The 24838-nt window shown below is 43.9% G+C and overlaps 1 protein-coding gene across 4 annotated transcripts in view; it reads right to left on the bottom strand.

The window, feature by feature from the left end:
- Nucleotides 1-24838, bottom strand: part of LINGO1 (leucine rich repeat and Ig domain containing 1) — an 879967-nt gene that overhangs the window by 105704 nt on the left and 749425 nt on the right. For 3 of the 4 annotated variants that reach the window (XM_067471268.1, XM_067471266.1, XM_067471267.1), the window contains one exon: nt 8316-8360. The gene's annotated coding sequence lies outside the window, so the exon portion shown is untranslated. Of the gene's footprint in view, nt 1892-8315; nt 8361-24838 lie in introns of those variants that run through there. The other variant, XM_067471265.1, reaches the window with a different exon arrangement.

Genomic DNA, 24838 nt, shown 5'->3' with positions numbered 1-24838 from the left:
GGAACTTGTGTTGATGCCTAGCCACTCCCTGGTGTCCTCCCTTCTTCTTCTTGGTGATGATGCTTTGTATCCTTTCCTTACAGAAAGCTTGGGGGCTTCTGGCCCTTGGATGGCAGCTTCCTGGGGTCCTAACTTCTGGCTCCAGGCTTTTCTGGACCTTGTGTTGATGCCTAGCCACTCCCTGGCGTCCTTCCTTCTCCTTCTTGGAGATGATGCTTTGTATCCTTTCCTTAGTCCTTGTATAACCAACAGAAAGCTTGGGGGCTTCTGGCCCTTGGATGGCAGCTTCCTGGGGTCCTCCCTTCTGGCTCTGGGGGCTTCTGGACTTTGTGTTTATGCCTAGCCACTTCCTGGTGTCCTTTCTTCTGCTTCGTGGGGATGGTGCCTTGTATCCTTTCCTTAGCCCTTGTATAACCACTGGAGTCTTGGGGGCTTCTGCCCCTTGGATGGCAGCTTCCTGGGGTCTTAACTTCTGACTTCAGGAGCTTCTGGACCTTGTGTTTATGCTTCACCACTCCCTGGAATCCGTCCTTCTGTTTCTTAGGGATGATACAGATGCTGATGCCTTCTTTCCTTAGCTCTTGTATAACCACTGGAGTTTTGGGGACTTCTGGCCCTTAGGTGGCTGCTTCCTGGGGTCCTCCCTTCTGGCTCCAGGGGCTTCTGGACCTTGTGTTTATACCTTCCTTTTGTCTCCCGACCACTATAGCAGCTCCTTCTGTTCCTTGGAGATGATGCTTTGTACTCTTTCCTTAGCCCTTGTATAACCACCAAAAGCTTGGGGGGCTTCTGGCCCTTGGATGGCTGCTTCCTGGGGTCCTCTCTTTTGTCTCCAGGGGTTTCAGGATCTTGTATTTATGCCTCGCCACTCCTTGGTGTCCTTCCTTCTGTTTTTTTGGAAACGATGCTTTGTACTCTTTCCTTAGCCCTTGTATAACTACTGAAAGCTGGGGGGCTTCTGGCCCTTGGACGGCTGCTTCCTGGGGTCCTCTCTTTTGTCTCCAGGGGTTTCAGGACCTTGTATTTATGCCTAACCACTCCTTGGTGTCCTTCCTTCTGTTTCTTGGAAACGATGCTTTGTACTCTTTCCTTAGCCCTTGTATAACTACCGAAAGATTGGGGGGCTTCTGGCCCTTGGATGGCTGCTTCCTGGGGTCCTCTCTTTTTGTCTCCAGGAGCTTCTGAACCCTTCTTTTTGTCTCCCGACCGCTATAGCAGCTCCACTATAGCAGCTTCTTCTGTTTCCTGGAGACGATGCTTTGTACTCTTTCCTTAGCCCTTGTATAACCACCGAAAGCTTGGGGGGCTTCTGGCCCTTGGACGGCTGCTTCCTGGGGTCCTCTCTTTTTGTCTCGAGGGGCTTCTGAACCCTTCCTTTTGTCTCCCGGAGACTACAGCAACTCCCTGGAGTCCTTTTCTGTTTTTCTGAGTGCCGATCTATCTCCTGGGTGTCTCCAGGGGCTCCTGGCCGTTGTTTTGGCTGCTTCCCGGCGACCTTTCTTCGGCTCTTGGGTCTCCGCGACCGAGGCGATACCCCAATGCTCTGCTTTTCGGCTTCAAGCAGCGGCTGCTCGGCAATTTCCGTCGCCTTGCCTTTCCGAAGGGCAGGTGGGAAGAAGAGAGAGCAAATGGAAGAGGGAGGGGATTGGGGGGAGGAAGGAAGAGAGAAAAGAGGCCTCGCCCTCTTTCCCTTCGCCCTTTAGATGCGCACAGAGGCACGCTTTTGAGTCGGGGGAGGAGGGTGGGGTGGGGGGATGGAAACAAGGCTTCCTCCTCCTCTTCTTCCTCTTCCTCCTCCTCTTCTTCCTCGCTTGGGAGGGGGTTGAAAGACACAAGCAAAGGAGGGAGGGCGGTTGAAGCTGGAGAAAGGGGGAGAAACTGGAATCAATGGCCGAATCTCCTCCCTCTCTCTTTCCTCCCCCCTCCTTTTTCTTTTCTCAATGTGGAGGAAGAAAGGAAGAAAGGAAAGAGGGAGGAGAGAGAAAGGAGGGGGTTGGGGGGGGGGGTTGGGGATGGAAAGGGAATGAAAAAACAAACCGAAACCTAGGCGTGGGAAGACCTCTCTCTGCCTTTCTCTCTCTCTGCCAGACATTTCAGAGAGAGCCTGCTGCATGCAGACACATTGGAGGATCAATGCAGTTTGAGCTCTTGGCTGAATACTATGGAATCCAGAAACTGGTCCATTGACTTCAGCCCTCCTGGTGTTTTGGACTTCAACTCCCACCATTCCTAACAGCCTCAGGCCTCTTCCTTTTTGTGTCTCAAACTTTGCATGATAATAATAGGTAAAGGTAAAGGTTTTCCGCAGACATTAAGTCCAGTCTTGTCCTACTCTGCAGGGTGGTGCTCATCTCCATTTCCAAGCCGAAGAGCCGGCATTGTCCGTAGAGACCTCCAAGGCCATGTGGCCAGCATGACTGCATGGAGCGCCCTTACCTTCCCACCGGAGCGGTACCTATTGATCTGCTTTCGATCTGCTAGGTTGGCCAGCATGACTGCAAGGTGCACCATTACCTTCCCACAGAAGTGGTACCTATTGATCTACTCATAGAATCATAGAATCAAAGAGTTGGAAGAGACCTCCTGGGCCATCCAGTCCAACCCCCTGCCAAGAAGCAGGAATATTGCATTCAAATCACCCCTGACAGATGGCCATCCAGCCTCTGCTTAAAAGCTTCCAAAGAAGGAGCCTCCACCACACTCCGGGACAGAGAGTTCCACTGCTGAACAGCTCTCACAGTCAGGAAGTTCTTCCTCATGTTCAGATGGAATCTCCTCTCTTGTAGTTTGAAGCCATTTTTTCACGTCCTAGTCTCCAGGGAAGCAGAAAACAAGCTTGCTCCCTCCTCCCTGTGGCTTCCTCTCACATATTTATACATGGCTATCATATCTCCTCTCAGCCTTCTCTTCTTCAGGCTAAACATGCCCAGCTCCTTAAGCCGCTCCTCATAGGGCTTGTTCTCCAGACCCTTTATTCGTTTTAGTCGCCCTCCTCTGGACACATTCCAGCTTGTCAACATCTCTCTTCAATTGTGGTGCCCAGAATTGGACACAATATTCCAGGTAAAGTGGTCTAACCAAAGCAGAATAGAGGGGTAGCATGACTTCCTTAGATTTAGACACTATGCTCCTATTGATGCAGGCCAAAATCCCATTGGCTTTTTTTGCCGCCACATCACATTGTTGGCGGCACATTTGCATGCTTTCGATCTGCTAGGTTGGCAGAAGCTGGGGCTAACAGTGGGAGCTCACCCCCGCTCCCCGGATTCAAACTGTCGACCTTTCGGTCAGCAAGCTCATCAGCTCAGCGGTTTAAACCGCTGCCCCAGCTCCTCTTGGGTTTCCTATGTTTGCGTTCTCTGCAGCTGCTTTGAGGCTCCATGTGGAGAGAAAATATGAGATAATAATAATAATAGGTAAAAGTAAAGGTTTTCCCCTGACATTAAGTCCAGTCATGTCCGACTCTAGGACTCTGGTGCTCATCTCCATTTCTAAGCCGAAGAGCCAGCATTGTCCGTAGACACCTCCAAGGTCATGTGGCCAGCATGACTGCATGGAGCGCCGTTACCTTCCCACTGGAGCGGTAACTATTGATCTACTCACACTTGCATGCTTTCGATCTGCTAGGTTGGCAGAAGTTGGGGCTAACAGTGGGAGCTCACCCCCGCTCCCCGGATTCAAACTGCCGACCTTTCGGTCAGCAAGTTAATCAGCTCAGCGGTTTAACTCGCTGTCCCAGCTCCCCTTGGGTTTCCTATGTTTGTGTTCTCTACAGCTGCTTTGAGGCTCCATGTGGAGAGAATATACGAGATAATAATAATAGGTAAAGGTAAAGGTTGAACAATGATGGAGCGAGCACGCTCCCCTGAGGCAGGCCATTCTTCTGTTTCCGCCATCTGGCCCTGGAACTCAACAAAAAAGATCCTGTTTTGTAGCAGGTTTCCTATGAGGCAGGTGAGGTGGTAGTCCTTTGTGATATTGTACATTTTTCTCAAGAGGAGGGAGTGGTTTACGGTATCATAAGCCGCTGACAGGTCTATGAAGACAGCTCCTGAGATCTGCTGCCTTTCAGAGCCATCTTCAAGGGTCTGGAGAACAAGCCCTATGAGGAGCGGCTTAAGGAGCTGTGCATGTTTAGCCTGAAGAAGAGAAGGCTGAGAGGAGATATGATAGCCTGAAGAAGAGAAGGCTGAGAGGAGATATGATAGGAGATATGATATCTGAACATGAGGAAGAACTTCCTGACTGTGAGAGCCGTTCAGCGGCGAACTCTCTGCCCCAGAGTGTGGTGGAGGCTCCTTCTTTGGAAGCTTTGAAACAGGGGCTGGATAGCCATCTGTCAGGGGTGATTTGAATGCAATATTCCTGCTTCTTGGCAGAATGGGGTTGGACTGGATGGCCCATGAGGTCTCTTCCAACTCTTGGATTCTATGATTCTATGTGGTGAGTCAGGTTCAGCACTTGCGATGTGCAGCTTTTGCCTTTCCTGAAGCCAGCTTGCCATGGAATCAGACAGGGGTCTATTTTTTTCCCATAATTCTATGCAAAATAAGTCTCTCCAGAACAACAGAGAGATTGATCTGTAGCTTTTTGGATCATTACGGTCTTTGCCTGACTTCAAGATGGCGATGACTCTTGCTTTCCTCCAGATTTTGGGGATCTGACAGGATGCAGTGCAGTTGTCCATCAGCTCCAGCACCTGCTGCAATGCAACCTGAGCCCTGCCACATGCACAATGGAGGACCTTCTTGCGGCAAAACCAGAGGCACTCCAAGTGGCCAGATACTGGTCAAAGGACATTTAATCAACTACCAAGTTTGCAAATTTGTGTTTTTTTAAAATCTTCCAAGAAGGAAGGCCTCATTCGCACATATAGTGCGTTGACCTCATTTTTGGGACACAGAGCAGATAGAAGCCAGCCATCCAGGCAGATGGAGAGACAGAGGAACATAACTGAAGGAACAGAGTAGAATGATCTTTTACCCCATATGGCTGAGCGGCAGCAGGGGAGACTGGTGTGTTGTAGTCAACGCAGGTTGCCAAAAAGAACATGGCATTCTAAGCACCAGTTTGCAGCCATTTGCTAACTTCTTGAAATAGCCAAGCGTTGGCTGCCGGCGCCCCATGACATTCCGTTTGTCTGCTCACATTGTGAGTTTCATTTTGTCTCAAAAGTAAAGAAACAAACCCTCAAAAGTCCTCCTTTCTCTGCAAAGCAGGTGGCAGAAGAGGAACGATAACAGACTTTGGGTTGTGTTGTTTCCTTGGTGTTGCCTTAAACTGGAGGCCATACGGGTTGCGTAGTTGGAGGAAAACTAGGACTCAATTATTTAATTAATATTTGCCCCCTTTTCTACCAAATTTCATCAAAGTGTCTTTTCATTTTGCTAAACCTCTCAGCAAAAGATTGCCCCAGGCACTGCCAGACCATCAAATGCTAATCAAGGTGGTCAGTTGAAACAGTCACACCTAGCTCCAGCAGACAAGAGTTCTTTGTCCCACCCTGGCCATTCCACAGATATATAAACACTTTTTTCTAGTTACAACAGACCTCGCTACCGCTGAGGATGCATGCCAAAGATGCAGGCGAAACGTCAGGAGAGAATGCCTCTAGAACATGGCCATATAGCCCAAAAAAACCTACAACAACCCAAAAATCAGAAACAAACAAGGACATCGAATCACCTCTCAACAAAAGATTGCTCCAGGCACTGCCAGGCCATCAAATGCTAATCAAGGTAGTGAGTTGAAACATTCACACCTAGCTCCAGAAGACAAGAGTTCTTTGTTCTACCCTGGCCATTCCACAGATATATAAACCCTTTTTCCTAGTCCCAACAGACTTCACTACCTCTGAGGATGCTTGCCATAAATGCAGGCAAAACGTCAGGAAAGAATGCCTCTAGAACATGGCCATATAGCCCGACAAAACTTACAACAACCCAAAAATCAGAAGCAAACAAGGACATCGAATCACCTCTCAACAAAAGATTGCTCCAGGCACTGCCAGGCCATCAAATGCTAATCAAGGTGGTCAGTAGAAACATTCACACCTAGCTCCAGCAGACAAGAGTCCTTTGTCCCACACTGGTCATTCCACAGATATATAAACCCTTTTTCCTAGTTCCAACAGATCTCACTACCACTGAGGATGCATGCCATAGATGCAGGCGAAACGTCAGGAGAGAATGCCTCTAGAACATGGCCATATAGCCCGACAAAACCTGCAACAACCCAAAAATCAGAAACAAACAAGGACATCGAATCACCTCTCAACAAAAGATTGCTCCAGGCACTGCCAGGTCATCAAATGCTAATCAAGGTGGTGAGTTGAAACATTCACACCTAGCTCCAGCAGACAAGAGTTCTTTGTCCCACCCTGGTCATTCCACAGATATATAAACCCTTTTTCCTAGTTCCAACAGACCTCACTACCGCTGAGGATGCTTGCCATAGATGCAGGTGAAACGTCAGGAAAGAATGCCTCTAGAACATGGACATATAGCCCGACAAAACTTACAATACCCAAAAATCAGAAGCAAACAAGGACATCGAATCACCTCTCAACAAAAGATTGCTCCAGGCACTGCCAGGCCATCAAATGCTAATCAAGGTTAATCACCATCACCATCATCATTATCATCATTTTTATTTGTACCCCACCACTATCTCCCCAAAAGGACTCGGGGAGGCTCAAAGAAACACTCCAAGTGCCACATTCAGACATAATACATAAGTATAAATACAATGACATAAGTATAATCAACAGTGCATAAAAACCTCATTAATAAAATTTAATATTAATTTATATTAAAATCTATATAAATAAAAATGTAATGTCAGTTTGTGGGATTAACAGAACTCAAAAACCACTGGGGGAATTGACACCAAATTTGGACACAAGACACCTAACAACCCAATGTATGTTCTTCACTCAAAAAAAAAATGATTTTGTCATTTGGGAGTTGTAGTTGCTGGGATTTATAGTTCACCTACAATCAAAGAGCATTCTGAACTCCACCAATGATGGAATTGAACCAAACATGGCATACAGGACTTCCATGACCAACAGAACACACTGGAAGGGTTTGGTGGGCATTGACCTTGAGTTTGGGAGTTGTAGTTCACCTACACCCAGAGAGCACTGTGGACTCAAACAATTATGGATCTGGACCAAACTCTACATGAAAACTCAATATGTCCAAATAAAAACACTGGTGGAGTTTGGGGAAAATAGAATCTTGAGATTTGGGAGTTGTAGTTGCTGAGATTTATAGTTCACCTACAATTAAAGAGCATTCTGAACCCCACCATTGATGGAATTGAACCAAACTTGGCACACAGTTCTCCCATGACCAACAGAAAATACTGGAAGGTTTTGGTGGGCAGTGTCCTTTGGTTTTGGAGTTGTAGTTCACCTACACCCAGAGAGCACTGTGGACTTAAACAACGATGGATCTGGACCAAACTCTGCACGAATACTCAGTATGTCCAAATGTAAACACTGGTGGAGTTTGGGGAAAATAGAATCTTGACATTTGGGAGTTGTAGTTGCTGGGATTTATAGTTCACCTACAATCAAAGAGCATTCTGAACCCCACCAACGATGGAATTGAACCAAACTTGGCACACAGTTCTCCCATGACCAACAGAAAATACTGGAAGGTTTTGGTGGGCAGTGTCCTTTGGTTTTGGAGTTGTAGTTCACCTACACCCAGAGAGCACTGTGGACTCAAACAACGATGGATCTGGACCTAACTCTACATGAATACTCAATGTGTCCAAATGTAAACATTGGTGGAGTTTGGTGAAAATAGAATCTTGACATTTGGGAGTTGTAGTTGCTGGGATTTATAGTTCACCTACAATCACAGAGCATCCTGAACCCCACCAATGATAGGATTTGGCCAAACCTCCCACACAGAACCCCCAGGTGGGCCACAGCAATGCGTGGCAGGGGATAGCTAGTTGTATAATAAAATTATTTTTTGAAAATTATAAAATTCCTAAAAGGCAAGAGAAACTGCCAGCCGGCTATCTGTCATAACAACCCATCAAAGTGCAGGCCAGTACTATCATGAGCAGCTTCCTTGCCTTGGAAAGAGTGTGTGTGTAGTGCACAGGCCCAGAAAGCACGTGTACCTGCCTGCATCCATGTGCCTCTTCTAGAGTAGAAAAAACAGAACTTCCCTCCTTGCCTTGGAAAGAGTATGTGTATGGCGTGCAGGCCCAGAAAGCATGCACGCCTGCCTGCAGCCATGCACCTCCTCTAGAGTAGAGAAACAGGTAAGAAGCCTCCTTAAAGACACACCTACCTGCAGCTGAGCTCCTCTCCTCTAGAGTAGATACAGCTGAAATGCCTAAAATGACAAGAAGGAAAGAAAAACAAATAGGTTTACGCTTTGCTGGAGGTTTTAGATAGATGGATAGGCCATAGGCTTGGGCGATCCAGTTCGTTAATTTCGTAATTCGTGATTAATTCGTATTTAAATTAGCTTACGATCCAATATCGAGCCATGCAGGAATAGTGTGAGGAGTAATTAAGAATCAAAACAATTTTTCCAATTTTCATAATTATTTTTGTAATTTCGTAATTATATTTTATAATATACAATTATAATATAATATAATAATATTATAATAATATAATATACATTATATATTATATTACTATATTATTATATTATATTATATTATATTGTATTATATTATATTATAATTGTATATTATAATATAACATATGTAATATATTATAATATAATGTAATATAATATAATATAATATACAATTATAATATAATAGAATATTATATATATATATTATATATAATAATATAATAGAATATACAATAATATAATATAATAATATATAATATAATATAATATAATATACAATAATATAATATAATATTATAATATAATATACAGCAATATAATATAATCATATTATAATAATATAATATAATATAATTAATATAATATAATATAGTTGTTGTTTGTTTTATCACACCAACAGTCAACAACAGAGGGAGAGGGAAGCTTCAGAAGTTCCCCCTGTCCTGTTTGGAGGTTTTTTTAGTATATTGCGCAATCGCGTCTGCCATTAACGAATTGATTCGTAATTTTACGAAATTTCGTATATTTCGAATTTTTTTAAAGTAAAATTTCGGAATTCTTTAAGAAAACGAAACGCAAGGGCCCCCTAAAAATGAAACGAGTTTAGAACCAAATTTTTCCGTGGTTACCCAAGCCTAATAGGCCATCCATTTGTTTCCCTAGGAATTAAAATCCGTCCTCCATGGTTACAACTGGACTCTAAAGCTTCAATGGTGGAATTCTAATGGTGCTGGACAGCTCCCATGTCAGGCTGGGAATGCAGAGAGCTCTCCAAGGTGCTGAACCCTTTTTTCCAAATTGGGTTTGGTAGCTGAGATTGCTTTCCTAAAAAATGGGAATGGCTTCTTTGAACCGCAGACATGGAACACAGCAACCCAACTCTGAGATAACTACTAATTATATTCAGATTTTCCTGGACCACAGCTCCCATTGGCCCTAAGGAAGAAGGCTGATGGGTGCTGAAGTTCAAGAAATTCTGGAAGGCTTTGGCCTACTTTCTTCTGGGTGATATTGATCAAAGCTTGTGGTCCGTTTTTTAAAAAATTGTTCTGGTAAGGCTTTTATCCAAGGTTCCCTTTGATGGATCTGAAAGTGCTTTTTGCACAAAGCTCTGTGTGTGGCAGTGGGGACTTCCAAGGTAATGGAAGAAATCGCTAGATACGTTCCTTAAATGTTGTAGAGGCAGAACCAAGGTGCTGAAATTCCTAGGTTTTCCCCCCTGTATCAATTGTCAAAGCTTATCATTGGGGGAGGTATAGGAACAAGGAGATATAATATAATATAATATATATATATTGTAAATACATATAATATTTATAATAATGTAATACAATATAATACTAGTAATAATACTATGATATTATAATTATATAATATATATATTTATATTACATGAAATATTACTAATAATGTTACAATATAATGGTTTAGTGAGGTATAGGAGATACAGGAAAGGTGGGCATAGTCATTCTCATTGATGTGTTATGTTTATAATATAATATAATATAATATATATTGTATATACATATAATATTTATAATATTATAATGTAGTACAATATAATACTAATACTAATACTATGATATTATAACTATATATGATATTATATATGATATTATAATTATATATGATATTATAATTACTAATAATATTACAATATAATTGTATCTATATAAATAAAAATGTAATGTTCGTTTGTGTGATGAACATAACTCAAAAACCACGGGGCGATTTGACACCAAATTTGGACACAAGACACCTAACAACCCAATGTATGTCCTTTGCTCAAAAAAATTGATTTTGTCATTTGGGAGTTGTAGTTGCTGGGATGTATAGTTCACCTACAATCAAAGAGCATTCTGAACTCCACCAATGATGGAATTGAACCAAATGTGGCACACAGGACTCCCATGATGAACAGAAAAAACTAGAAGGGTTTGACCTTGAGTTTGGGAGTTGTAGTTCACCTACAGAGAGCACTGTGGACACGATCAATAATGGATATGGGCTTGACACCAATATTCAATATGCCCAAAAATGAACACAGATGGAGTTTGGGGGAAATAGACCTTGACATTTGGGAGTTGTAGTTTCTGGGATTTATAGTTCACCTACAATCAAAGAGCATTCAGAACCCCACCAATGATGGAATTGAACCAAACTTGGCACACAGAATTCCCATGACCAACAGAAAATACTGGAAGGGTTAAGGCCATCCAGACCAACTCCCTTCACCAAGGCAAGAAAACATAATCAAAGCCCTCCTGACAAAGATCCATCCAGCCATAGAGATAGATAGAAATATATTGTTCACACACACACACATATAGTATCATAGATTTGAAAGGGACTCTTAAAGAAGGACCATTATATATTGCATGTTCCAGAGTAAGCAAACCAGACACTTTCCACATCAACACTGACAAAGAAACAGCATAAAATAATGTTTACCCAAAAGCAGAAAGAAATTACATATATTAGAAACCAACACTTTCTCATTGCTTTGTTTTCCAGATCACCAACCTGGGCCACAGCAATGCGTGGCAGGGGACAGCTAGTAGTACAATATAGTAATATTTAATACTCATATTGTACTATGCTACTAATATAATATATTGTATGTATATATATATATCTTGTGAGCCACTCTGAGTCCCCTTCGGGGTGAGAAGGGCAGTGTGTGTGTGTGTGTGTGTGTGTGTGTGTGTGTGTATATATATATATATATATATATATATATATATATATATATGCACTGCCCACTGGATTCCAATAGAGGGCACCAATGTGGAGCAAACAGAATCCATAGGAGAATAAATGAGAATTAAAATCCTTTCAGATTCCAGCCCCAGGGAAACTACCCCATCTGACCCAGCTTCTGCCAAACTCTTTTGAGAACCCTACAATTGAAAGAGGGGTCTATGTGTCAGCCAGGTTTAGAAGTGCGGGAAATGCAGATACAGGGAAGGTGGGCATAGTCATTGTCATCAATGGATGGATTTTAAAATGGGTGCTATTCCCATCTCCTTCCCCTGTTCTGCATATGTTTGTGATCAAGACCCAGAGGCGGCTCAACACGGTACGCAAATTATGCTTTTGCGTATAGCGTGCATCTCGGGTGTGTGTGTGTGTGCTGTTGAGGAGCTCTAGAGGTGCTGACCCCGATCTCTGCTGCTGGAATTGGCTTCGCTGCCCTCACCAAGGTTCAGGGACCCTCTTTGGTGCGGTCCTCGGGATCTCCTCGGCTGGGGAGATGCTCCTAAAAGCTTTGCCTTTTGCACAGCTCTCAGGCCAGGACAACAAGGGCTCACTCTTTCAGGACCGAATTTCCCTTCTGAGTGGTCAACTTCTCTCACTTTCTGCTGTCTCACCCCTGTTCTTAACTAGGAATTGGATGTTTGGAACTGCCTGTGGTCTTTTTTAATGGGTGGGTTGTTGATTTGATCTTCGAGACGTGAAATAAGAGGGATTTGGGCAGTGTTGGCCCCTTTGCAATTGGCTGGTCACTATCTGAAACCATAGTGTTTTTTGAATGGATTGGAATATTGGGTGGCTGTGAGTTTGGCCATGTTCTAGAAGTAGGGCTGGGCGGTTTCATTCGTTAATTTCGTAATTCGTTATTAATTCGTTATTTTTTTTATAACGAAGCAATATTGAACCATTCAGGAGCAACTAAAAATCGAAACGAATTTTTCAATTCGTTTCGTAATTGTTTCGTAATTGTTTCGAAATCCTTTCGTTATTATTTCCGCATGTCTGGTGCAAGTTTTATAGTTGTTGTTTGTTTTATCACACCAACAGTCAACAACAGAGGGAGAGGGAAGCTTCAGAAGTTCCCCCTGTCCCATTTGGACGGTTTTTTAGTGTATTGCGCGGTCGCGTCCGCCATTAACGAATCGATTCGTAATTGTTTCGTAATTTCCAAAATTTCGTAAATTTCGAACTTTTTTAAAGAAAAAATTCTGAATTCTTTTAAAAATCGAAACGCAAAAACCCCCTAAAAACGAATTGAGTTTAGAAACAAATTTTTCCGTGGTTGCCCAGCCCTATCTAGAAGCATTCTCTCCTGACGTTTCACCCATACCTGTGGCAGGCATCCTCAGAGGTTGTGAGTTCTGTTGGAAACTAGGCAAGTGAGGTTTATATATCTGTGGAATAACTACTAGGTACTGTTAACCCACAAGCATCAAGAAATTACATATATTAGAAACCAACTTTCTCATTACTTTCTTTTCAAGATCACCAGACTGGATCACAGCAACGCGTGTCAGGGGACAGCTAGTGTGTATGTGTGTATATGGATGGCATGGGACAACTTCAGCCCTCCATGTGTTTTGGACTTTAACTCCTACAATTCCAAACAGCCAGTCAGAAGTCCCAAATACCTGGAGGGCCAAAATTTGTCCATGCCCATATATATATATATACACACACACACATGCCCCTATATATATGGTTTGGCCGGGGGGGGGGGGTGCCAAAATACTGGTCAAAGTGGCCCCTGGTCAAGTGATCCCTGGCCAAGTGGTCCCTGGTCAAAGTGGTCTCTGGTCAATGTGGTCCCTGGTCAAAGTGGTCTCTGGTCAAAGTGGTCTCTGATCAATGTGGTCCCTGGTCAAAGTGGTCTCTGGTCAAAGTGGTCTCTGATCAATGTGGTCCCTGGTCAAAGTGGTTCTTGGTCAATGTGGTCCCTGGTCAAAGTGGTCTCTGGTCAAAGTGGTCTCTGGTCAAAGTGGTCTCTGGTCAATGTGGTCCCTGGTCAAAGTGGTTCTTGGTCAGTGTGGTCCCTGGTCAAAGTGGTCTTTGGTCAAAGTGGTCCCTGGTCAAAGTGGTCTCTGGTCAAAGTGGTCCCTGGTCAAAGTGGTCTCTGGTCAAAGTGGTCCCTGGTCAAAGTGGTTCCTGATCAAAGTGGTCTCTGGTCAAAGTGATCTCTGGTCAAAGTGGTTCCTGATCAAAATGGTCCCTGGTCAAAGTGGTCCCTGGTCAAAGTGGTTCCTGATCAAAGTGGTCTCTGGTCAAAGTGATCTCTGGTCGAAGTGGTTCCTGATCAAAATGGTCCGTGGTCAAGTGGTCCCTAGTCAAAGTGGTCCCTGGTCAAAGTGGTCCCTGGTCAAAGTGGTCCCTGGTCAAAGTGGTCCCTGGTCAAAGTGGTCCCTGATCAAGGTGGTCCCTGATCAAAGTGGTCCCTGGTCAAAGTGGTCCCTGGTCAAAGTGGTCCCTGGTCAAAGTGGTCCCTGGTCAAAGTGGTCCCTGGTCAAAGTGGTCCCTGGTCAAAGTGGTCCCTGGTCAAAGTGGTTCCTGATCAAAATGGTCTCTGGTCAAAGTGATCTCTGGTCAAAGTGGTTCCTGATCAAAATGGTCCCTGGTCAAGTGGTCCCTGGTCAAAGTGGTTCCTGGTCAAAGTGATCTCTGGTCAAAGTGGTCCCTGATCAAAGTGGTCCTTGGTCAAAACATGGTTGGGAACCACTCAGTTATGGAGAGAAGATTTGTAAGACCCACACTAGCTATTAGGCTGGTGATGCCACCTTCTTTTAGTACAATGGTTCCTGCATTGAGCCTTTTGTTAATCTATTAGCATTATTTTTCCCCAGACAGTTGGCAGTGGGAAGCCATTCATAGTAACAGCAACGCTATGGAGAAGGAGGAGGGACCTGGTACTTGGAAAGGATAACTACGCGGGTGGTTTTTAGGGAGGGGAAAAAAGCACACAAGATGCCAGAGCATCTGTCCGCATTTGTCATTTAGAAACACATTGGCGTGCGAAGGGGGTGGCAATGCGAAGGGAGTGGAGGAGGACAGGGACCATTGGGAAGGATCCAGCAAAGCATCTTTCCAGAGCCCAAAGATTAAAGGTTGGGGGGAGAGAAAATGAAAACAGAATTTAGATGAAGAAGAACTCTGTTCCAGGACACGTGTAAAGATCACAGGGGTTGATTCCTTTCCTGTAAGTGACATTTACTGTCACCTAAGCTGAACATATCTTTTTTTATTTGATTTGATTTCATATATTTTTTACACCCAGTGATAAAAAAGATCAAAGATAAGATGCCACCAGAAAAGCACCTTTGCAATCCGACTGACTCTGAAATGGAAAATTTCCTGTTTTAAAGGCAGGGAGGACGGGGATATCTGTCTGTCTTTTGAACTATTTAACTATCTATCTAGTATCTATCACAGTGTTTCTCAATCTTGGGGGGGGGGGGGCGCAAGGGAGGTGTCAAACCATCAGAAAACACAGTATTTTCTTTTCGTCATGGATCTGTGTGGAAAGTTTGGCCCAATTCTATCATTAGTGGGGTTCAGAATGCTTTTTGATTGCAAGCGAACTATAATTCCCAGCAACTACAACTCCCAAATGACAAGGTCTATTTTCCCCAAACTCCACCAGTGTTCATATTTGGGCATATTGAGTATTCATGCCAAGTTTGGTCCAGATCCATCATTGTTTGAGTCCAGTGCTCTCTGGATGTAGGTGAACTACAACTCCAAAACTCAAGGTCAATGCCCACCAAAGCCTTCCAGTATTTTCTGTTGGTCATGGGAGTCCTGTGTGCCAAATTTGGTTCAATTCCATCCTTAGTGGAGTTCAGAATGCTCTTTGATTGTAGGTGAACTATAAATCCCAGTAACTACAACTCCCAAATGTCAAGGTGTATTTCCCCCAAACTTCACCAGTGTTCACATTTGGGCATATTGAGTATTTGTGCCAAGTTTGGTCCAGATCTCTCATTGTTTGAGTGTCCACAGTGCTCTTTGAATGTAGGTGAACTATAACTCTAAAACTCAAGATCAATGCCCACCAAAGCCTTCCAGTATATTCTGCTGATCATAGGAGTCCTGTGTACCCAGTTTGGCTCAATTCCATCCTTGATGGAATTCAGAATGCTCTTTGTTTGTAGGCGAGGAGCTGCATTTGGAAGGTTGAGAACCACTGATCTACACTATACAGTTAATGCAGTTTGACACCACTTTAACAGCTCTGGCTCGATGCTGTGAAATCCTGAAAGTTGTCACTTTCAAGGTCTTTAGCCTTGTCTGCCAACGAGGGCTGATGCATCACCAATTTACCAAATTTCAACCAAGGCGCTCTTTAATATATACAGATTGGCAATTCTGTATTGCTTTGAGTTGATGTTTATGTAAGCTGCTCCAGGATGAAGGCTGGGATATACATTAAACATTCAGAGAGATAGATGGTAGATTGGTAGATAGGGATTAGTTAGATAAATAGGGATTAGATAGATAGACAAATAAATAAATAGAGATTAGGATCAATAAATCAGTGAATTAGATATGGAGACAGAAGAGAGAGACAATAGGATGGTAGATAGATAGATAGATGATAGATAGATAGATAGATAGATAGATAGATAGATAGATAGATAGAGAGATAGATAATCATCAATGGATGGACAGACAAACAAAAAGGATGCATGGATAGGTAGTTGATAAATAATAAATAGAGAATAGATAGATTAGTCTTCCTCAACCTTCCTAATGCTGCGACCTCTTAATACAGTTCCTCATGTTGTGGTGACCCCCAACCATAACATTATTTTGTTGCTACTTCACAACACTAATTTTGCTCCTGTTATGAATAATAATATAAATATCTGATATGCGGGGTATATTTTCATTCACTGGACCAAATTTGGCACAAATACCCGATACATCCAAATTTCAATACTGGTGGAAAAGGGGGGATTGATTTTGTCATTTGGGAGTTGTAGTTGCTGGGATTTATAGTTCACCTGCAATCAAAGAGCTTTCTGAACTCCACCAATGACGGATTTGAACCAGCACACAGAACTCCCATGACCAACAGAAAATACTGGAAGGGTTTAGTGGGCATTGACCTTGATTCTCTGGAGTTGTAAATCGCCTACATCCAGAGAGCACTGTGGACTCAAACAATGATGGATCTGGAGTAAATTTGGCACCAATACTAAAAGTGAACACTGGTGGAGTTTGGGGAAAATAGTCATTGACATTTGGGAGTTGTAGTTGCTGAGATGTATAGTTAACCTGTAATGAAAGAGAATTCCGAGCTCCACCAGCCATGGAATTGAACCAAACTTGGCACACAGAACTCCCATGACCAACAGAAAATATTGGAAGGGTTTGGTGGGCATAGACCTTGAGTTTTGGAGTTGTAGCTCACCTCCATCCAGAGAGCTCTGTGGGTGCAAATGAACACTGGTGGAGTTTGGGGAAAATATATCTTGACATTTGGGAGTTGTAGTTGCTGGGATGTATAGTTCACCTACAATCAAAGAGCATTCTGAGCTCCACGAATGATTGAATTGAACCAAACTTGCCACACAGAACTCCCAAGGTCAATGGTGGGCACTGACCTTGAGTTTTGGAGCTGTAGTTCACCCACATCCAGAGAGCTCTGTGGGTGCAAAGAATGATAGATATGGACCAAATTTGGCACCAATACTCAATATGCCCAAATGTGAACACTGGTGGAGTTTGAAGAAAATAGACCATGACATTTGGAAGTTATAGTTGCTGGGATGTATAGTTCACCTGCAATCAAAGAGAATTGTGAACTCCACCAACAATGGAATTGGATCAGTCTAGTCACACAGAACTCCAATAATCAACAGAAAATACTGGAAAGGTTTGGTGGGCATTGGCCTTGAGTTTGGGAGTTGTAATTTACCTACTTCTCTGGGTGCAAACAGTGATAGATCTGGGCCCAATTTGGCTACAATACTCAATATGTCCAAATGTGAACAGTGGTGGACCTTGGGAAAAATAGATCTTTATATTTGGGAGTTGTAGTTGCTGGGATTTATACAATCAAAGAGCATTCTGAACTACACCAGTGATGGAACTGAACCAAACTTGGCACACAGAACCCAATGTCGTATATTCTGATGGTTTTTTGCAACCCCTCTGACACCCCTTTCATGATCCCCAGGGGTCCCGACCCCCAGGTTGAGAAACGCTGGTGTAGATACACCATTGTCTCTTCTTCCCATAAGGTGTCCATTCTAATGCAGGGGTTCCTTTCACATCTCTCCCCTGATGATTCCTTCAGGCATCTCCTTGAGAAATGAGGAATGTAGACAAGCTAAGCAGAGGGAAAAATTAGCCAGGCTACTGTTTATTACTATTCCCATTGTTGTTGTTCATTCGTTCAGTCGTCTCCGACTCTTCGTGACCTCATGGACCAGCCTACGCCAGAGCTCCCTGTCGGCCGTTACCACCCCCAGCTCCCTCAAGGTCAGTCCAGTCACTTCAAGGATGCCATCCATCCATCTTGCCCTTGGTCGGCCCCTCTTCCTTTTGCCTTCCACTTTCCCCAGCATAATTGTCTTCTCTAGGCTTTCCTGTCTCCTCATGATGTGGCCAAAGTACTTCAACTTTGTCTCTAGTATCTTTCCCTCCAGTGAGCAGTCGGGCTATTCCCATTGGGCGACCTCATTTGGATTATGCTGAGCCTGCTGGTACAACCATTGCTTTGATTGCTGAGCTGTCGGCGTGAGATGTCAGAGGGGTGAAGCGGAGCACCGATCGACCGGGGAAAAGGCTCTGGAGGGAGGCAAACTCAAGAGCTGCAGGTTCAGGACACCTGCGTCTCTCCTGTGCCGTTTGTCAGCCTGGGATCATCTGAACCTGCTACTTGGAATTGAGCGTGTCGAAGAAGTGCATCAGGGGACACAAAGGGAGCAAATGTCTCTCTGCAAACCACAAGACTCTTGACTGTGAGTGGCTTGCAAATGCACCAACAAGACAGTGTTGAATTTTCATGGAGAAATATCACCTGTTGGAAAGGGGGAAGACGGGAGGGGGTCTATTCCTTGCCTTTCTAAGGATGTATCTCCACTGTAGAGTTAATGTTGCTGGGATTTATAGTTTGCCTACACTCAAAGAGCATTCTGAACCCCACCAACGATAGAATTGGCCCCCACCAATGATAGAATTCCCATGACCAACAGAAAATACTGTGTGTTTCTGATGGTCTTTGGCGACCCCTCTGACACCCCCTCGCTATCCCCCCAGGGGTCCAAACCCCCAAGATGAGAAATACTGGAGCTGATGGACAAGACCATCAGAGATTCCCAAACAGCCAGATCACATTATATAGTTGTTGTTTAAAGTTATATTTAATTATATCTCACTTTTTATCTTTTAACAAGACTAGCAATTACATGTCAACTTGGAGACTCTGTGACATCATCTGATTGACTTTGGGATCCCTAATTGTCTTTATCTACCCATAAAGAAAGCTATGTGAAGTTGAAGGCTTTCATCACTGGGTTGTTTTGAGTTTTTCAGGCTGTACCACCATGTCCCGGTAGCATTCTCTTCTGATGTTTCACCTACATCTGTGACCATCCTCAGAGGTTTGTTCAGAGGTCTGTTGGAAATGAAGCAAGTGAAGTGTGTGTGTGTGTGTGTGTTTCAGACCTCTGAACAAACCTCTGAGGATGCTTGCCATTGACGAAGGTGAAACATCAGGAGAGAATGCTACTGGAACATGGCTATGCTGTTCAAAAAATTCACAACAACCCAATGCTATGTGAATCAGGCAACTGTGTCTACGTGCGGATGATATGGAGACAAATCTAAATGGGGACATCAGGAACCATTTAATTATTTTCCTGTCACTCCCTGACTCTCTTTTGACAGGGGAGATGTTTGAAAACTGGCAATATTTGCGATAATAGGCTTCCTTCCTGGACTTTTCTCTCTTTTCTGCTCATGAGCACTTTCTTAAGTTTTTATACTCTCCACAAAGGCCTTGGATAATGATAAAGATGACCTTCCTTGATGAATGCAGCCACATTGTAGAATTAATAGAGTCTGAGCGTTGGGCTATGCCTCTGGAGACCAGGGTTCAACTCCTCATTTGGTGATGGAAACCTACTGGATGACTTTGGGCAGGTTATATATGCTCAGCTCCTGAAAACCCCATGATGGAGTCACCATAAGTTGGAAATTACTTGAAACCACACAACAATGTTGTAATAAGACCTCTCCGCCCCTGAAAACCCCATGATGGAGACATTTGGGTCACCATAAGTTGGAAACGACTTGAATCCACACAACAATGTTGCAATGGGACCTCTCAGCCCTTGAAAACCCCGTGATGGAGACTTTTAGGTCACCATAAGTTGGAAATGACTTGAAACCATACAGCCATGTTGCAATGAGACCTCTCAGCCCCTGAAAACCTCATGATGGAGACCTTTGGGTAACCATAAGTTGGAAATTATTTGAAACAACACAACCATGTTGCAATGGGACCTCTCAGCACCTGAAAACCTCATGATGGAGAACTTTGGGTCACCATAAGTTGGAAATGACTTGAAACCACACAACAATGTTGCAATGAGACCTCTTAGCCCCTGAAAACTCCATGATGGAGACCTTTGGGTCACCATAAGTTGGAAATGACTTGAAACCACATAACAATGTTGTAATGAGACCTCTCAGCCCCTGAAAACCTCATGATAGAGACCTTTGGATCACCATAGGTTGGAAATGACTTGAAACCACACAGCCATGTTGCAATGGGACTTCTCAGCCCCTGAAAACCTCATGATGGAGACCTTTGGGTCACCATAAGTTGGACATGACTTGAAACCACGCAACAATGTTGCAATGGGACCTTTCAGCTTCTGAAAATCCCATGATGGAGACTTTTGGGTCACCATAAGTTGGAAACGGCTTGAAACCACACAACAATGTTGCAATGGGACCCCTCAGCCCCGAAAACCCCATGATGGAGACCTTTGGGTCACCATAAGTTGGAAATGACTTGAAATCACACAACAATGTTGCAATGGGGGCCTCTCAGCCCCTGAATACCCCATGATGGAGACCTTTGGGTCACCATAAGTTGGAAGCGACTTGAAACCACACAACCATGTTGCAATGGGACCTCTCAGTCCCTGAAAACCCCATGATGGAGACCTTTGGGTCACCATAAGTTGGAAATGACTTGAAACCATACAGCCATGTTGCAATGAGACCTCTCAGCCCCTGAAAACCTCATGATGGAGACCTTTGGGTAACCATAAGTTGGAAATTATTTGAAACAACACAACCATGTTGCAATGGGACCTCTCAGCACCTGAAAACCTCATGATGGAGAACTTTGGGTCACCATAAGTTGGAAATGACTTGAAACCACACAACAATGTTGCAATGAGACCTCTTAGCCCCTGAAAACTCCATGATGGAGACCTTTGGGTCACCATAAGTTGGAAATGACTTGAAACCACATAACAATGTTGTAATGAGACCTCTCAGCCCCTGAAAACCTCATGATAGAGACCTTTGGATCACCATAGGTTGGAAATGACTTGAAACCACCCAGCCATGTTGCAATGGGACTTCTCAGCCCCTGAAAACCTCATGATGGAGACCTTTGGGTCACCATAAGTTGGACATGACTTGAAACCACGCAACAATGTTGCAATGGGACCTTTCAGCTTCTGAAAATCCCATGATGGAGACCTTTGGGTCACCATAAGTTGGAAACGGCTTGAAACCACACAACAATGTTGCAATGGGACCCCTCAGCCCCGAAAACCCCATGATGGAGACCTTTGGGTCACCATAAGTTGGAAATGACTTGAAATCACACAACAATGTTGCAATGGGGGCCTCTCAGCCCCTGAATACCCCATGATGGAGACCTTTGGGTCACCATAAGTTGGAAGCGACTTGAAACCACACAACCATGTTGCAATGGGACCTCTCAGTCCCTGAAAACCCCATGATGGAGACCTTTGGGTCACCATAAGTTGGAAACGACTTGAAACCACACAACAATGTTGCAATGAGACCTCTTAGCCCCTGAAAACCCCATGATGGAGACCTTTGGGTCACCATAAGTTGGAAACGACTTGAAACCACACAACCATGTTGCAATGGGAACTCTCAGTCCCTGAAAACCCCATGATGGAGACCTTTGGGTCACCATAAGTTGGAAGCGACTTGAAACCACACAACCATGTTGCAATGGGACCTCTCAGTCCCTGAAAACCCCATGATGGAGACCTTTGGGTCACCATAAGTTGGACATGACTTGAAACCACACAACAATGTTGCAATGAGACCTCTTAGCCCCTGAAAACCCCATGATGGAGACCTTTGGGTCACCATAAGTTGGAAACGACTTGAAACCACAAAACAATGTTGCAATGGGACCTTTCAGCTTCTGAAAATCCCATGATGGAGACCTTTGGGTCACCATAAGTTGGAAACGGCTTGAAACCACACAACAATGTTGCAATGGACCTCTCAGTCCCTGAAAACCCCATGATGGAGACCTTTGGGTCACCATAAGTTAGAAACGACTTGAAACCACACAACAATGTTGCAATGGGACCTCTTATCCCCTGAAAGCCCCATGATGGAGACATTTGGATCACCATAAGTTGGAAACGACTTGAAACCACACAACCATGTTGCAATGGACCTCTCAGTCCCTGAAAACCCCATGATGGAACCCCATGATGGAGACCTTTGGGTCACCATAAGTTGGAAATGACTTGAAACCACACAACAATGTTGCAATGGGGCCTCTCAGTCCCTGAATACCCCATGATGGAGACCTTTGGGCCACCATAAGTTGGAAATGACTTGAAACCACACAATAATGTTGCAATGGGACCTCTTAAGCTTGGCCTAGCATGGGGCCTCAGCATGTTTCAATCTGATTCAGCAGTAAACCTCAATTGCTTATGGTGGGGGGTGGGGGGATTTCACACAAGCTTCATAAACGGAGCCCTACATAATTTATGCATCTTAAATGTCAACCCATATGCTGGTTATTCATTCTCCTCCGCCTCCTCCGCCTCTTTGCAGGAGCTCCAGTCTGTCGCAGGTGGACATGGAGAGGGGGTGGTTAGTTGTAGGGCTTGTGAGTTTTCAGTTTTTTGTCTTCATTGTGGACTAGGGACATCGTTCTTCGTTAAGTTTCTTCTTCAAGGCTGCAATGAGTAATGCTACGAATGTTTTCCACTCATTAGACATTAAGAAGATCAGCTCCTGGACAGAAAACCATTGGAGCTGGGAGGCAGCAGTTGGGATTTCCTAAAGTCCCCCGCCCTCTACATTTGCTGAAGTTAGGGGTCCAGGACCTAGTGAAAGTAGAAAACCACCAATAGAAATGCTATATTTTTAATATCTCTAGGAATCGTTATGTCTGTTGGGACTCAGCTTGTGATTGAACCTGACCCTGTGCTTGAACCTGTGAATGTTGCGTGATTTTTGCGTGATTTTTCTGTGTTTGATGTGGGTAATGAGGAGGGAAATCAGTCCTCTGTTGCTCCTGACATAGGGGATGCTGGGACTGACTCTGAGGTGCAAGATAGAAACACATTGATCAACTAGTTTCATGCAGACACTGACAGAGAGGCTTCGGTGCAAAGGGCAGATTCTCATGAGAATGTTTCTATTAGGCCTTGGGAGAAAGGTTTACTCTTTCCATCTTTGAGCTCTCCAGATTCTAGTTTGGAAAACAGTCTGACACCTGGTAAAGTTAATGAGGAGTCAGATAAGCCTCTGGTTGTTGTAGGTTTTTTTCGGACTCTAGAGCAGTGTTTCTCAACCTGGGGGTCGGGACCCCTGAGGGGGTCACAAAGGGAAGTCAGAGGGGTCACCAAAGACCATCAGAAAAAACAGTATTTTTTGTTGGGCATGGGGTTCTGTTTGGGAAGTTTGGCCCAATTCTATCATTGGTGGGGTTCAGAACGCTCCTTGATTGCAGGTGAACTATAAACCCCAGTATCTACAACTCCCAAATGTCAAACTCTATTTTCCCCAAACCCCACCAGTGTTCACATTTGGGCATATTGAGCATCCGTGCCAAGTTTGGTCCAGATCCATCATTGTTTGAGCCCACAGTGTTCTCTGGATGTAGACAAACTACAACTCCCAAACTCAAGGTCAATGCCCACCAAACCCTTCCAGTATTTTCTTTCGATCGTGGGAGTTCTCTGTGCAAACTTTGGTTCAATTCCATTGTTGGTGGGGTTCAGAATGCTCTTTGTTTACATGTTAACTATAAATCCCAGCAACTACAACTCCCAAATGACAAAATCAATCCCCCTGCCAACCCCACCAGTATTCAAATTTGGGCATATTGGGTATTTGTGCCAAATTTGCTCCAGTGAATGAAAATACATCCTGCAGATCATTATTTACATGGCGATTCATAATGATAGGGTTATGGTTGGGGGTCACCACAACATGAGGAACTGTATTAAGGGGTCGCGGCATTAGGAAGGTTGAGAACCACTGGCCTAGAGGCATTATCTCCTGACGTTTCGCCTGCATCTATGGCAAGCATCCTCAGAAGTAGTAAGGTCTGTTGGAACTAGGAAAAAGGGTTTATATATTTGTGGAATGACGAGGGTGGGACAAAGGACTCTTGTCTGCTGGAGCTAGGTATATAGCCATATAGCCCGAAAAAACCTACAACAACCCAGTGATTCCGGCCATGAAAGCCTTCGACAATACAGATAAGCAGAGTCGGCAGCTGGAGATTAGCCAGAATCAACAAGAGGCCCAATGTTTACGTAGATCTGAAAGAATTCGTCAATTAAAGTCAAAGACTGGGGGAAAACGAAACCAATTTTTGGGATTGAAGGTTTGCCTGTAGAAAAGTCTCATCAGATCAGGCATCATTTGGAAACCAAGTTCTTGTGCCATGGAAGTCATGTTCAAGGGATCTTGTTTCTGTGGAGCTTTTTAGCATTTTGGGTTGTCTTTGCATCCTGCTTGATTCCTGTCTGGATTAATGCTGTCTTGGATTGCCTGTATTTCTTGTGTGGACATTGCTTTGGGTTGTTTATGGACTAATACTTTTTTGGAAGCTTCTGATTTTCTTACACGCATTTATTTATTTCTTCTGGCTATTTACTAAGCTTCAATAGAAGAAGATTTGATTCTTGACTCTTTTTGTGGTGTGTTTTAAGTCAGAGGGCTTCTTCTGAACCTGGAGTACAACAATGTCCTCCAGGGTGACTATGGTCAACTTCCACCTGATGTTAATAGTAGTAGTAGTAGTAGTAGTAGTAATCAAAATATGGATTGTCGATGTTGCAATCCCAGGTGATATCAGGATTGAAGAGAAAAGATGACACGATATGAGGATTTAGAGATTGGACTGCAAAGACTCTGGCACAAACCAGTCAAGGTGGTCCCAGTGGTGATCGGCACCCTGGGTGCAGTGCCTCAAGACCTTGACCTGC

Source organism: Anolis sagrei, chromosome 9, assembly GCF_037176765.1.
Source record: "Anolis sagrei isolate rAnoSag1 chromosome 9, rAnoSag1.mat, whole genome shotgun sequence".
NCBI classification, from domain to species: domain Eukaryota; kingdom Metazoa; phylum Chordata; class Lepidosauria; order Squamata; family Dactyloidae; genus Anolis; species Anolis sagrei.
This window is presented reverse-complemented; position numbering and strand designations above follow the sequence as displayed.